The sequence below is a fragment of the Parambassis ranga genome, chromosome 5 (genome assembly GCF_900634625.1).
Source record: "Parambassis ranga chromosome 5, fParRan2.1, whole genome shotgun sequence".
Taxonomy (NCBI): domain Eukaryota; kingdom Metazoa; phylum Chordata; class Actinopteri; family Ambassidae; genus Parambassis; species Parambassis ranga.
Window position 1 is genome coordinate 21,438,513 of NC_041026.1, and position 15,545 is coordinate 21,454,057.

Consider the following 15,545-nt stretch of genomic DNA (forward strand, 5'->3'; position numbering starts at 1 on the left):
TAAAAAATGTAGACATTTTAGTCAACAAGTTATGGGTGTCATGATACAACCTAGCAGAATGCAACTTGTGTGTGAGTCAAGACCCAAAGAGGGTTTTCAATTAACCAATGAGTTGAAGAAATCTTGTGACCACCATTCAGTTAATGCTGCTTTAGTGGTGGATAGCTCTAATGTGCAAACTGTGACTACGAGTTCACTCACTGCTCACAAGACAATTAATGCCATGTTACACTTAACTTCAGCCACCACATCCTTCCTTCTAAGCAGCAGAGTTGGTGGTATCACTGTTAGGCAGCAGTGAACACAGTGCCCCCTGTGTCAGTAGCTCCAGAAAGTTCATACTACCAATGCATGACAGCAATGAATCACACAATATTCCTATACAGTGGTTATTTCTGAGTTGTTTACTTTAAGAGGCTTTAATAGAAGAAAAGCAAATACGTTTATCCTGGTTTGATGAAGAGTTCCTTAAAGAGTCTTAACCTTTTGGCACCAGAGCAAAACAGATATTGCAAATAGAAGAGCTTGCTACAAATGCAGCAGAGCCAAAAATGACATTGATTAATCAGCAGTAAACAGACAGTCCTTCGGGGCTTAATGACGGCTTGAGCTTAGCTGGTGTGGGAGGGGAGATGAGAAAGAATCCTTCACAGGCTCTTTCTTGGCTCTTCCTGTTTAGCCTGGTTTATCAAGTAAGTATGTATCCCACAGACCACTGTGGTAACCCCATAACAAGTCTAAAGGAATAGATCTCCTTTAATATTGGGTAATTTACCTATGGACATTTGCCAATGCACGTTCTCCCTCTAGTCTAAATCGGAGTAAGATGTTCATAGAAGTTGCAGTTGTCACATGAAAGAACATTAATGAAAGAACTGGAGGCACAGCAGAAATGGAGGGATCACTTTCAAGCTTCAGACAGAATGGAAGCTCCATCAGTCCAACAACTGTAAAGTCACTGCTTCTAAAAAACCAGACTTGTCTTGAGGGTTCGTTGTGGATGTGAGCCTGCAGTGTGGGATGTGGAGGATGTGGGGTGAGCGGGTTGGAGGAGACAGTGTACTGACACTGCAGAGAAATTAGACAGGCTGTCAGCTGAGTGTGCAGCAGAGCTCCTCTCTGGGAGTGCAGCATGGAGGAGTGTGTGAGCAAAAGGGGGTTGAGACATGGTTTCCTGTGTGTATTTCCTGTGTGTTTCATGTGCAGCTCGAGGGGCCAGAGCCTGTTTCCTGTGTGTGATGGGTGCCAGGCCCAGGACCCCAAAACAAAGACAACCCTCCACAAGACCCCGCCAATGTCAGTAACAGGACAGGCAGCTGGTACGTGCATCAGGACAGATTCACAGGCTTTTATATACATACAGACTCAGAAAGTTAAGAAAGTTTACAAAATGAAGCTGGAGAGTTTGTCTGTCTGTCACTACCTGTAAAAGCTGATAATGGAACAGCATGAGACTTTTTACAGGGGTACAAAGTATGATTGTGACTATTTTAAGCTACACATTAAATCAGATTTCTTGTACCTTCAGAACAACAGGGCAGAGTATGTGAGGTGAAAATATAATAAAATAAAAAAACTCCACCATACTGAGTGCATCTGTGCAGAAACAGAAGAGGTCTCTGACACAGGTTTCACATTGTATCAGCTTTTAGAGAGCTGCAGGAATGAGTCCTAAAACAAATGCATTAGCATTGTAGGATTTTGGGCTCTTTCATGAAAAAGTTATTGGCTTCTTGAATGTGTTTCGAGGATAACACAAAAAGCTACTGATCAAGTTATCTGGGCTAACTTGTTTGAATGTGTGTTTAAACATGTGTGTGTGTGAGGGTGAAGCCAGGCGCTCTGTCAAAGTGACAAAACCTCACTCAGGAAAATGGAGCATGTTTGCCCAGTAAGAATAGCCTTAAACACACAACCAACACAAACAAGGCTCCTGGGCAGATGGGAGGACAGGCAGGAGGTAACAGTGAGGATAAAAAAGAAACCAGAGAGAAGGGGGAGGAAGGAGGAGATGAGATGAACATGACTGGAGCTGCTATTTCACCTCAGACAAGCATGGACACACACACACTGAAACTGTGACGCACTAAATGACTTTTCCTGGAATTCACCACTGTAAATGTGTTAGCGCGTGGTGAGGATGATCAGTGTATGCGCATCCACAGCTGTGACGTGGTCCTGTTGTGACATTTCTCAACAGCACCGCGGGACAAATTCATTAGTCTAAACACACACACACAAACACACTGAAGTGGACAATCAGTACATTTGGTCCAATGTGCAGTCAAGAGCCCGGGTTATGTGAGTCCAGCAGGCACACATGGATAGGTTGGGGGGGACCTCTGGATAGAAAGAGGCTGCCAGTCCTCTGTGGCCACATGTTAACATATCTGTGCTGTGAATACAGAGCCAGTTCAGCCTCATAGACTCTTCATCTGTGCTCTTCATGTGTGCTAAGAGGCAGCAGTTTTAATGTGAAAGCAATGAGGGAATAAAAGACAGCTGCAGCGCTAAAATGTGCCCCACCAAGTGCTCCGCTCCCATGGCTTTTATTAGCATCTAAGTGTAAATGTCTACTTCTACAGTAGTGCCACAAACTCACATCACTGATTATCATAATTAAGGAGGCATAATATTGTTTTTTATCTTCAGTGTCAGCTGGAAAAGACTAAAAATAAATGTCAGTGTCAGATAACGCCACACAACAGGTTTAACTATCAGCAGTGATATGCTGCTTATTAAAGGTATACCTCCCACAAACCAAGGCTAGTAACACCAGTTTGTCCTGGTGTGCAGGGTCACAGGGGGCTGGAGCCTATCCCATCTATCTACAGGTGATTCTTAAGGTGTCAATATGGAAAAAACCCTGACTAAACCTTACATTTTAAAAACTTTTGATGTAAAATCTTAAATTAACACATTCAGCACATGACAGGTGGTTGTGGAGGTACAACAGCCTTGTAAATATGTACTTTATGTGGGATTTGAATTCAAAATGATTTGTACACTGAAAGAGAAAAGACAGACACCATGTGTATATTTCATTCATGCAAAACTGCAGGTAGGTGATCAAAGAACAGCTAAGCATCAGCTATAAGATGAAACCACTGCAGCCCACAGACTCTTCATAAATCATCAAGCTGAGCAGGTATCAGAGGCTCATAGCATTATAAATCCACCATCACTCAGCTCTCTGCTCTTTTATGTACATTTGTCCACCCAGCAGTTCACTGGAGGGGTGCCATTCACTCTTTGTGTGTGTGTGTGTGTGTGTGTGAGAGAGAGAGAGAGAGAGAGAGAGAGAGGGCTGAAAGGACTGCAGGGGGAAGTCTATGTTATTATGTACAGAAAAGACCAGGCTGGAGTCTATTGAAAAGTCTCTTACCAACAGAAAAGACCTCTCACCCATTAAGAGGAATCTCCAAAGCTTTTTTATTTTTTTTCGTTGTGTGCTATTTACTACAGAACTCATTTATCAGAGGAATGAAAGAAACACATCTTAATGGCCATGTTTGTTATTAATCCCAGCAAGAAAAAAAGGATATGTATTCTTCTGCTTTCACCACATGTGTGACTGATAAAAGCACAGCAGTGGCTTAGCTACCAACTGTGTATGTCTGAGGACTGTAAACATGCTGCATAATGATGCATCAATAACTCATTAAAACCCAGACGGGCTCTCACAAAAAGATTAGGATAGGCAGGAACTGTGACTCTGATCCACGCCTTGCCCTATTATTGCCCTACCACTTTGCAGTGTCACACACAGACAGGTCTGAACATGAAGGTGGAAGGAAAACAAAAAGCTGATGGTTTGATTTAGCTGCTTATATTCATTATACCAGCCTGCTGAAGAGAAACAACACACTGTGCGCTGATCAGGCAGACAGGTTCTGTCATGAGGACGTGGTCCTTCTGCTCCTTGGTGTGGCTCAAAAGCTTGACATTCAGCTTTAAGTAGTACTTAAATCCTTCATGAGCAAACTGAACTTTGACATTTGACTTTGACACTTGTTTTTGTTTTTACTGCGCTAAAACTTTGACCTTTACTAACAGCAAGCTGTTTTGGATGATCAACTATAGACAATGACAACAAAATGATGAGATTATCTAAAATACACGCAGACTCGCTGCTCGCCTGACTCTCTGCTGCTCTCTACTGACTGGATGGTTATGACAAACTGTTCAGCAGGGATTTTTCTGCAGCGTCTCCTCCACGCAGACATTTGTTGAACTCTGCAGAAAGAATTCAGATCTTACTGCTACAGCAATCACAAATATCATTCTCCTCTTAGACCATCCACAAAAAAAGAATCCTGTGTGATTATCTGCTTGTATGAATGTGTATTAAAATATGATTAGATCTCAGTAACAATAATAATCAAAATCCATTCAAAGCACACACATGATTTCATTTTATACAATGATAAATACATGTAATTCATTTCCACACTGATGCCTCTCCTAAACCTAATGATCTCAATGAATTTCAGCATGAACAGAGTCTTCAGGAAACCCTGCTATTTAACAGGTTTACACACAGTCCTGTGCTCCCCTCTGCTGGTGGTGCAGCATATTACACACAGACAGTCTTATACTGTGTTATGCTCAGGCTGGACACAATTTGGTCTGAATTAGCTTGTGATGCTGAAGGGAAAACAGCTTACTGTGTAACATTATGAATTCCTGTCTTTTTTGTAATTGTATGCAATTGAATATGAAGATATGACAGGTAATATCAGAGAAAGGAATGCCTGACATTTTTATTACATTAAATTAAATTAAATTAAACTGAATTTGTGAGAGGGGTGGCACGGGTAGTGCAGTGGTCAATTCTGACTGGGGCCTTTCTGTGTGGAGTTTGCACGTTCTCCCTGTGCCTGCGTGGGTTCTCTCCGGGTACTCCGGCTTCCGCCCACATTCCAAAGACATGCTAGGTTAATTGGTCACTCCAAATTGCCTGTAGTAGGTGTGAGTGTGAGTGGTTGTCTGTCTCTGTGCTGATCTGTCCAGGGTGTACCCTGCCTAGTCTCACCCAAAGCTATCTGGGATAGGCTCCAGACTCCCACAACCCTGCACTGCAGAACAAGCGGGTTAATAGAAGATGGATGGATGAATTTGTAAGAATATCAATTGATGGAAGAGCAGAGGACCTCAGACAGGTGTTATGTTTATCAGCTGTAACCCAATTACCTTAAAATGAGACAGATGTGTTTGTTAGAAACCCCCAAATGTCTGTTTGAGACATTGCAGTGTGAGGACGGTCTTAGTCATCTGTCTGTAAATCAAAGAAGGGATTTTGCAGTCACTGCACACACCCCTGAAGCCACACCTCAAAGTTTCCAACACATGAATGTGTAAAACCTCACTGTGATTGTGTTCAAATCAATGATACAAAATGACCTTCGCCGTTACTAATAAAGAATGAAATTAATACAAATTGCAGAAATGAGGATTTTTTTTGGTATAATTTATTTAAACCTAATACTGAAATCTCAATGCACACTTTTATGATTCTTGCAGAGTACACAGGATGGAATACACAGTTTCCATTTCACACACTCACACTCCTTATTAAAACAAGTGCTTCTATTTTTGGCTCATTGGTCCATAAAACTTCAATAGTGCCTCAGCTTGTCCATGTGACTTTTAGCAGAGTGCAGATGTGCATCCTGCTGGTTGACTCATTTCTATGGATTTCTCTGTAATTTCCCAGAATCTTAGTTAGTGGAAATACAAACAGTCCAACTGCTGAGTGATTTTTAGCAGTCATATTAGAGTCCTGTGCAATCTGTTTTGTAAAACCATGATACACCTCCTCAAACATGTATGGTGAAGATCAGACTTCAGATTTACATACAGAGAGAGATATTCCCTGCAGGAGCAGTGTTTTGGTGTTAGCAGTAAAAACAGGACCGCACCCAGGAAATAAAACATGATCATTGTAATTCCTGAAATAGAATGAATTGAGATCAGTTGCTAAGGATGTGAAGACGGCTCTTCCATTTGTTTAATCCTGAGGTTTTGCCCCAGATCTATTAAAACATGTCAGATCTTCCAGCCAAGTATGAAGATGCCCAGCAGTGCTATTATTGAGGAAATTAACATCCACGCCAGACTACTGAGTCATCAAAGACACTGACATTGTTTAGATCAGTGTGTTCAGACATGTTTCCACTTTGAGTGTCAGTATTCATCAGTTGCAGCAAAATGTCAGCCCCTCACAGACTGCTAAAGTCAGCAGCAAACACAAGGATGAACAAGAGGCCAATCACCTCTTTTTACTCACATGTCCTACAACTTTCAACAGGTAGTGTGGTTCTATTGTTTTATAGATGTAATCACAGTGTTTATTAAAATGTCTCCTTGGATCAGGTGTCACCTAACAGTTGTCATTTAAGTGTTTCAGTGTTGTTTCCCTGCAGCTTGTGTAACGTTTTTCATGTCCATGTGTGTGCAAATCTGTAATGTCAGACACTGACCTTATCAGAACAGCTTATCAGTGCACCATAGCTGGTTTTATTTCACACATGTGAGACATGTTGGAGTCTTCTTTTTATCTGAATTTAAGAAATATACCTTCCTCTTTGGTTGTCTTTCTAAGGCTGAAAAACTCTTCTGCATTAAATATGAGGTTCATCCATGTATCTTAGTATAAAGAAACAGAGCAGCTCTGAAAGTAACAACTTCTTTGAGTACTGAACTTTTCATTGTTTTTAACTTAAGCAGTGAAATTTTATTTTAGTCAATCTGCTATTCAAAGACACCAGTAGAATTAAGTTTACAGCGCTTCAACAAAACAGAATTATATACCATAGTACATTTACTCAAGTGCTGTACTTTAGGACAGGTTAGAGTTGTTGTTATTTGTTTCTGTATTGTCTACTACATGACATTTATCCGAAAGCTTTAGTAACTTTAAAGATAAAGATCAATTTATCTTTCAGTCAAAGTGGACCTGCTCAAACATGAAGAAATTCACAAGTGTGATGGGCTTTAGGTGGCAGGAAATGACCTTTGACCTCTGACTTTAATTAATTAAAACTATTCCTTCAATGCATTCCTTTGCACACATCATTTTGAGGGAACTATGTCAAACTATTACAGAGATGTTGGAGTTAACAGGAATGGTGATGAATGACCAAACCCAAAAACACGCCTGCAGCTACGACTGTCACTGAAGTGCAATAAAACAAGCTTCAAAACTACAGCACATTGTTAAAGACTAAATCAATGGTTTGCAATATTTCTGTCTTTGTAATACTTATTTTTGCAGAGCTTCGGAGTATCTTACTTTACACAAGAAATCCTCACTCGTATTGTACTTGTCAGAGCATATTTTATGTTTAGGTTCATTTAGGCCCCTCTCCTGTCCTCCCTATACCCTCCTCTGTTTTGGAGTTATGCGAATAGGTCACTGTGCTATATGTCACCTGGACAGGTGGTATTTGAGGAGAAAGCTGCAGGCGACTGAGGATCAAAACAGGAGAGCCTGGCTGCTCATTCACCTGCTTCATCACCAGAAAAAGGGTGAATTCCTGCCTTTCAGTTCCTGTGGTAAAGCCTGATTCTGGACAAAATTATTCTTGAGGCTAACTCTGAACAAACACACTCACTGCTGTGAGGCTTTGTCTCAGGCTACACACACCTAAGCAGATTTGCGTCTTGTCACCAGTCTGCACTCAGACACGTCTACAAAGTCACAGAAAAAAACTAAATCCACTAAAAAAAAAACACTAAATCCACTCAGACCATTGTATGTTTAGAAAGGTGAAAGGAAAAATGACAGTTTTGTGTAATCTCTCCTGTCAGGCATCATCTCACACATCAACAAATAGAGTTAAATCAGCTTAACATGTGGAGCTACCAGGGAGAGAGAGATCAGTGTCAAAAAAAAGCAAGGAAGGCAGTTGTTGTTTGTCATCATATACAACCTTACAATTCTCTACTCATTCACAAAGCAAGAAAAATACCAGTAATGTTGTAAACCTTCACAGGAATGATACAGATCATCTTCCCAATAAAACTATGTTGGAGCAGTAAAGATGAGGTTGAATAATAACTACAGTAAGTAGATGAGCTATCAATGACATTAATAGTGAAATTATGAATCATATGTTCACTCTTGATAATAGCAACTTGCAAAAATATTTAAATACTACAGCATCACTTTCTGCCAGCTTCATCGGCAGAAAGGCCCTGCTGCCTGACTGTCATTTGCCACTGTTTGCCAAAGTCTATTTTGGGGGAGATGATATCATCATGGTATCATTTGACTGATATCTCCCTGCACATGCTGCACATGTACGACGCAACACTGTGCACACATATGCTACACATAATACTCATTTTTTATTCCATTTTTGTAAGTCACGTTTGCTGAGCAGGCAGCACGTTTGTCACATATTCACACACTGGTAGTAAAATCACATCCTGTTCTGCCCATTTCAGGAGGAATTCTGCAGACCGGGGGAAATTCAAACAATACACCCCTCAGCCACAACCTCAGGCTGCTGTAGGATTTAGACAGAATGGTGTATATGACAACATGTTGGGAAATCATGTACAAACTAAAACAATTAAAACCACAAGTCATCTTGTCTCGTTTGTCCCTGACCAGCAGAGGCTAAAAAGGCAGTGTCAGGAGAACATACATTCTAGTGCTGGAATGTGTTTTTATTAGTACAGCATGGTTATGGTTTCAGCTTTGTTGGCTGGTTCAAAAGATCCAGAGCTGCACGACACATCTGCCTTGCACAGATTTCTTTAGACCTCTGTCTGCCTTCCTGCCTGCCTGTTTACACCAGCCTCTGTCTGAAAGCATTGAAGAAGCCGAGCTTTAATTTTGAGACTAAAAACACTAAACATTAACAGGGCTTTTGTCATTGTTTCATTTTTCAGCAATGTATTTCACACAACACTGAGTGTCTTAACATGAAGATGTCACTTGATTCTGCACCACCCTCTGCTCATGTGTAACATGAGTGTGAATGGGTGGCTGTCTGTATGTTGCCCTGTGATGTACTGGTGACCTGTCCAGGGTGTACCACGCCTCTCACCTGTAGTTAGCTGGGACAGGATCCAGCACCCTCGTGGCCCAGCACTGCAGGACGAAGCAGGTTCAGATGATGGATGGATGTGTTTAATACCACAGCACTTCAGATTCAGATTGATGAGTGTCAGTGTTGTTTACCTTAATACCACAGTGGGGACAGTGAACACACTGCTGCCATTGTGCAGGTATCACTATGGAAACAATAAATAGCAGACTAATAAGAGGTAACAGTGGAAAGTTGCTCACTAAAGAATGGTGAGGAGTCTAATTAGTGTTGATGTGAATTACAGAGGCTGGAGGGGTGTCAGCTTCTGGGAAGAAGAATCAGGGAGTGTCTGTAGACCGAGTCTAGCAGAGTTCATTTTTGTGAAAAACAAAATCTATATTATGAAGAACCTCGATTTGTTAGGCTACTGACGATCAGTCGCTCTACTCTACCTCCAATATGACACTGTTGTGATACAGCAGGTTTACTTCTCAGCAGTCTGGAACCAACAGTTTTTACTGTAGTAGTACTTCAGGTATTTTGGTTTAAGATTTTGATGGAAAATATATCATTGTCATAAAAAGTTATTTATACCTCTAGCACGGGTGAAAATAAAAGGTCAGATTTTCTTTAACCTCACTTTAAATTGGAACAATTTAGTATCAATATATTGATACTCTGCATGAGCTAATCAGCATGATGTCACGTGACCCTGAGTGGCCACTGTTACCTGCAGGAGCAGCGGAAACGTTTGATAATGTCTCAGCTCCTCATGGTTGCACCGGCAGCTCTACAGTCAGGAGCAGGGAGGGACATGAGGCTGAAAAAAACTGCAGAAAGGGAGCGCTTATAGGACTCTCCTTCAGGCATCCCGACAAGTCTGGACTGTTCTGCTGCTGCCTGTGTTCAGCCTGCGCGGAGCAGGGAAGCCTCTGGAATCAGAAGCAGCGTTCACAGTCTTCAGTCCCCTGCAGGGATGCAGCGACAGGACGGCGCTTTTTGAGCTTCAGTGCAGTGGCTGACCGCTGCGTTAGTGGAGTTGTGACGCCGGACACTGGGAACTGTTGGTACTACTCTGTTTGTGCGTGTGTGTGTGTGTCCACCCACTGCACGGAAAGTCTGGGCTGGATATGCCACAGGTGGAAAGGTGGGGAGCGGCAGGCTGTGGCCCGGTGCACGGAGCAGAGATCCAAAGGTAAGAGCAGGCACAGCCGGGCAGAGGATAGAGGAGGGCTGCGCGCTGTGCTGGCGCCTCTGTATGGATTTACTTATGCAGGACTTCAAAAACATCTTCATGTTGTGTTTGTGTATTTTCTCTGCACTGTTGAGCTCTTATTATTGATCCAACCAGCAGTAAAAGCCTTGACTTTGAACAAGACCAGACAGAACATCCATCACCTCATTTCTGTCTGTTCCTGAAACACACTTACAAAGAAACAATCAGAGGACTCCTCTGAGTGAACAAACTAAAAGCACCTTTATATGAACACCCAGACCTTCTGCTCCTAACAGCCTGTGTCAGAAGAACATAACTGTACAGCCACGTTGACCTCAGCTGAACTCATTTAGTGAGAGGGCATTGTTACACCATGATGCTGCGGCACAGAGAAAGGGACTCTCATGTCTCCTTTTCCTCCTCTTCCTCCTCTGCCTCTGAGTCTTCATCGTCTGTTCTACTTCTAAAGGGCACCCATGTCTTTGTTGTGGTTTGGCTCTCACAACAGAAACAAAAATCTTCCAATAAATCTATAAACTTCCTCTCTGCCTCACCTTCACCGCCTCTCTCCTCTTTTCATTCACTGCATTGTTGCAGACATGCTTGGTTAAGTTTTTGGCATGCCACTGTGGCAGAGGATCGCTCTGGACTCATCCCAAGTGTGTCATCCATGAAGGGCTGCTGCTGGTTACTGTGTGTGTTTATTTGGAAATATTTTCTGTTGTCCTCACATGAGGAGAAAATTACTTTCAGAAGTTCACCATGTTTTATTTATAATGATTAACTGTGTTTGTATTGGATTAAACCAGCTATAAGCCAGGCTCATTTCTGTCCTTCCATGCCCTTGAATGAGAGGGAGAACCCTTTGATAGTAAATTAATTCATCATTTCCCTGATTTGGTCCATCTGGTGTTAGGAGTTACACAAAGCTCGTGAAAGATGTGAATAGGAGGAGCATGGAGGATTATCTGATGCTGCTGTTTATATCTCCTTTATTTAGTTTGGAATAAAACCATTATTGTCTGAAGTGAGAGATGTACTTGATCTGAGAGGTTAAAAGTGAATGGAGGTCTCTGCTGGTTTGTGTCCTCTCCACAGAGCAGAGTTTTCTTCTCTCCTTGCTACCAGCAGCTTTTTAGTTCCAAGTGCTCTGTGAGCCTTTGTAGTAATTCACTTTGACGTCTCACCCTCCTTAGACCCCTCCATGTCCTTGTCCTCTTATGTCACTCTCTGTCTCCTGGACTAATGTGGTGTCGAGGGGGCCTGACTGTTACACAGAGCTGCACTCTGTCACATTGCAGTGGCCCGTGGCCCACCACCCCCCTGGGAGAATGGCATCTCTGCTGAACCACAGCTCTGCCTGAGCGGAGCTTTTGGATCAGTCCTGCCTCTGTACAGCTCCCACAAGAAGCTCTGGGATAAATACTAAACTGTTGCTAACCCCGGAAAAACTTTTTTTTGAGTAAACATCATTGTTTCCTCTTTGAAGCCTCTCTTGAATCTTGTTAAGGGAGCACTCTGCTGCTGTCTCTGTGACCTTTTAACCCACTTGATTGGTTTAATTTCCCAGGTGGCCTATGGTGGGTGTAGTCACACCCATAAACTTCATAGATGTAACATTCCAGGTGTGCAAGCCACACATTTTAGTACTTTTTACATTTTTTTTAATAAACAGTTCAAAAGTGGGCAACTCCCACAGTTGGCATGTGATCTAATTACTGTATGTGTTGTTTGTGAACTTTTAGTTGTCAGCTGGTGTTTTTATTGGTCCTCGATATATATTAATGTCTTTCAATTATAATATGTTATGTCAGCCAGTTAGGCTGAGGATGTAGACTGTGGTCGGAACACCTTACTTAACCCAAAAATAGATTGTTTCATTAGATTTTACAATGGAAAGAGAAAAATAGCTTGAAAAGTCGGCCTGCTGATGTGGTTTATTGGGAGTTAATTGTACATAATTTTGTTTTATAGGTGTGGAAATCTTAAAACTTTTTATCTTAAAAAGGGAAAGGGGGTTTACATTTGGAACGTATTAAGCTTTATGTATATGGACTGGGTTTGGGACAAAAAAATGGGAAGGGTTGGGTTTGTGGGCTTCTTTTCTGAGGGAACAAATGTTAATGGGTAATAATGAGCTTCTGGTACCTTATATACCCTTAAATGTTATGATGTGAGTCCATATATCACTGTGACAGATATTATAGTTACATTGACTTTTTACACTGGTTGTGTATGGATCAGGCAAACACACCTGTCAGTGGATTGTGTTACTTTTAGACAGATTCAGGCTACAGTAGCTGTTTCCCTTTTTTCTTGTGAATACTTTAGATCACCAGCTGCTGATTACTGATGTGTATTTAAAGCTACAGTGTAGAACATTTTGTCTCCTCCTTCTGGCAGTAAGAGTAATTACACAAATCCAGAATATGCTTATGGCTCACAGAATATACTGTAAAACCAGGAGGTCTATAGCTCAGTCTTTAGGATAAAGCTAAGCTAACACAGCTAAATAAAAGAAATTCATTGGTTGTTGTTTTTGAGTTACACTTTTTACCGATGATAGATGATGCTGGCCCTGTCATTACTGTAGCTTACTCTGTTATGTTGGCTCCTAGCTTCAGTTATGGTTAATATTAGCACATCTCTACTGATGTGCCAGCACAAAGTTTGTCTCTTCTTTTAACAGGAAACAGATCATGTTAATGATACCAACTGACAATCACTATGAGAGGCTGTTTTAACGGTTGACATAGTCTTAATAGCTGTAATGTTGGAAATCACAGAACTTTAACAAAACAGGAGACCTTTAAATGTACGTTTCTGTTTTGTGTAAATGTTATCAAGCCTGTCAGCATGTATCAGCTACAGCTGTCTTTTGTGTGGTAGTTCTGACGGCAGCTTTCTGACACTCGGTCTGCTTTTGGTCAGTGTTTCAAACAAAATGCCAAGCCGTGAAACTTCCAGATGATGTTAATGTGCTTTGCATTCCTATACAGACTATAAAAGCACTCCTGTCTGTTGTTGTCTTGCTGCTCCTCATATACATTTGATTCAGACCTCTGAAAATGTTTTTTTTTACCACATTGTATATTTATCTCGGCTACTACCGCTCAACAAACAATAGAGATTATTTTCCTTCAGGACAGCGTCTTAGTCTTCGCGCGTCAGGCAGCTTTGTTTCTATCGAACTCTAAAATACTCCTGTGTCCATCTTAAAAAGTGCGTTCCTCGTCCACTTTGCTTTTTGGAACATGAAACATCTTTATTGTTCATAGCCGTACAACAATTAAAGCTCTGAGCTGCGCTCTCTCACCAACAACGGCCTGAGTAGGTGCTCCTACCTTTGATCTTTGCCGTTATTTTTGCTGCACACAATAAATCATTTTGCGTTAGTAAAACTGTGATTTTTGTTCAGTGGAATGTTTTGGGTAGTTTAAAGTTAGGAAACAAACATTCAGGCCAGATCATATATGTTTTGGACATGGTGGTGTGGGCCAGATGGAACTTTGGCTCAACATCTGTCAGCTATTTGCAGTATACAGTAGTCTGTGCTGTGCATCACTGTTGTGATGACAGTAAAGGTGAAAGGAAATGTCCCAGATAAGTAGTACTGTCTGTCCTCACCTGATGAAAGCTATCACTGAAATGAGCAGACAGTGATCATTCTGTTATAGCTGATGAATCTGATGATGGTAGTAGTGTGATTCTAATGTAATTTCTGCACTCCGTGTCAAAGATATGTTGCCTTTTTTCAACATCGTCCATAAAGGACCAAGGATCTGCATTCCAGACATACACCAACTACAGACAGATACAGAGACAATATGTCAAAAGTTTGTGCTTATATTAATATTTAGTACCGGTAGTAAGAATTCGTTATTTAAGTGTCAGCATGTCAGGGATCTGTGAAGTAAAGTGGCAAATACAAATTCAATGTATTACTAGCAGTTCAACTCCACCAAAAAAGATATTACTTAGAGTTTTCCTATAGATAGCTCAGCAGCCCTTTGTGTCAATCAATCCATGTATTCACAGGAAAAAAAAAAAAAAACATTAGATCCTTCAGACTGTGTGGTTATTTTGTAATTTTATGAACTTTTCTGGGCTGCAGGTCAGTTTAGGTGACTTGTTAATATTTTGTGAATAGCTGAATGATAGTGAAGTTTCTTGATGATTGTTCTCTGAATTATTGTGGTGCTATTTAGGCCTTATAAATTACATTATGGAGGCCTTATTTGTTAGATTTCTTATTTCTAAGAAGAAATCCCTCTTGTCTTGTTTGGACTGGAATGAACTGTTCATACAGTGAGTATTGTTGTCATATACAACTTACATGATTTATTCATTCAAAGTTAGGAACATTTGCTTTTACAGCAGCAATATACAGGCACTGTAAGCATACTAAACATATACCTCTAACGGTAAAACTAAACAGTATAGACATTATTTACAGAAAATAGAAATATAAAATCTAAGTTTCAAATTTGAAAAGCTAAATCTTGTGCAAACTCAGTCAGGGTTTGACTGAGATTCTGCCACAGAGTCTCCCACAGAGACTCAGAACCGTGCTTCAGAAACCACAGAAGCTTCGACCACAGTTAGTCTACATGCTGTCTACATGAGGAACAAATGACACAGGATGGGGACACTGTTATATTTTACTGTTACTGAAAGACTCCTTCCAACATAAAACTGTTATCCTGATTAACCTGTGTATAATGTTTTGTTTTATGTTCTAGACCAGCAGATTTTCACCATGAAACCACAGTGTAGCAATGGCAGCCTGAAAAAAGAGCCAAAAATAAAAGCCAGGCTCTCATTTATTAGAGGGAAACAACATATCTAATAGTGATTAAACAGATACTCTGTTCCTTCTTTTATGTAATAAAAAGAATTCATTCACATGTGAAGACATGAACGAATGTACAAAATAATAGATAATTACATGGATATTATTCTCAATAAGACAAATTGGCGAGGCTGCTTTGTGATCACTTTTTCCTTTGTGTGTCAGGTTGTGAAGATGTGGAGCTGGATTTTTATTCTGGCTATCCTGCTGTCTTCCTCGAAACAGGCTAAAGCTCAGGGTAAATCCACTGCATGTTTAACTTTAATTATCCCAAACCCTGCTTTCATCTTCTATGCCTGTCTGTTTTTTATGTGCTTTATGTGCTCCCTTGTTACTTTGCAGGCAGGTGTAATAATGTGCAGGCAGCAGACATTGTTTTCCTGGTTGATGGGTCTTCCAGTATTGGTAGAACAAACTTCCTGCAGGTGAAGGGTTT

General features: G+C 41.0%; 1 long non-coding RNA gene across 1 annotated transcript; it reads left to right on the forward strand.

The window, feature by feature from the left end:
- Positions 1-9,931: 9,931 nt before the first annotated feature.
- LOC114435972 (uncharacterized) lies at positions 9,932-15,533 on the forward strand. The gene is made up of 3 exons (XR_003670667.1): positions 9,932-10,236; positions 15,275-15,347; positions 15,452-15,533. It is a non-coding gene; the product is annotated as an uncharacterized LOC114435972 (long non-coding RNA).
- Positions 15,534-15,545: the final 12 nt, after the last annotated feature.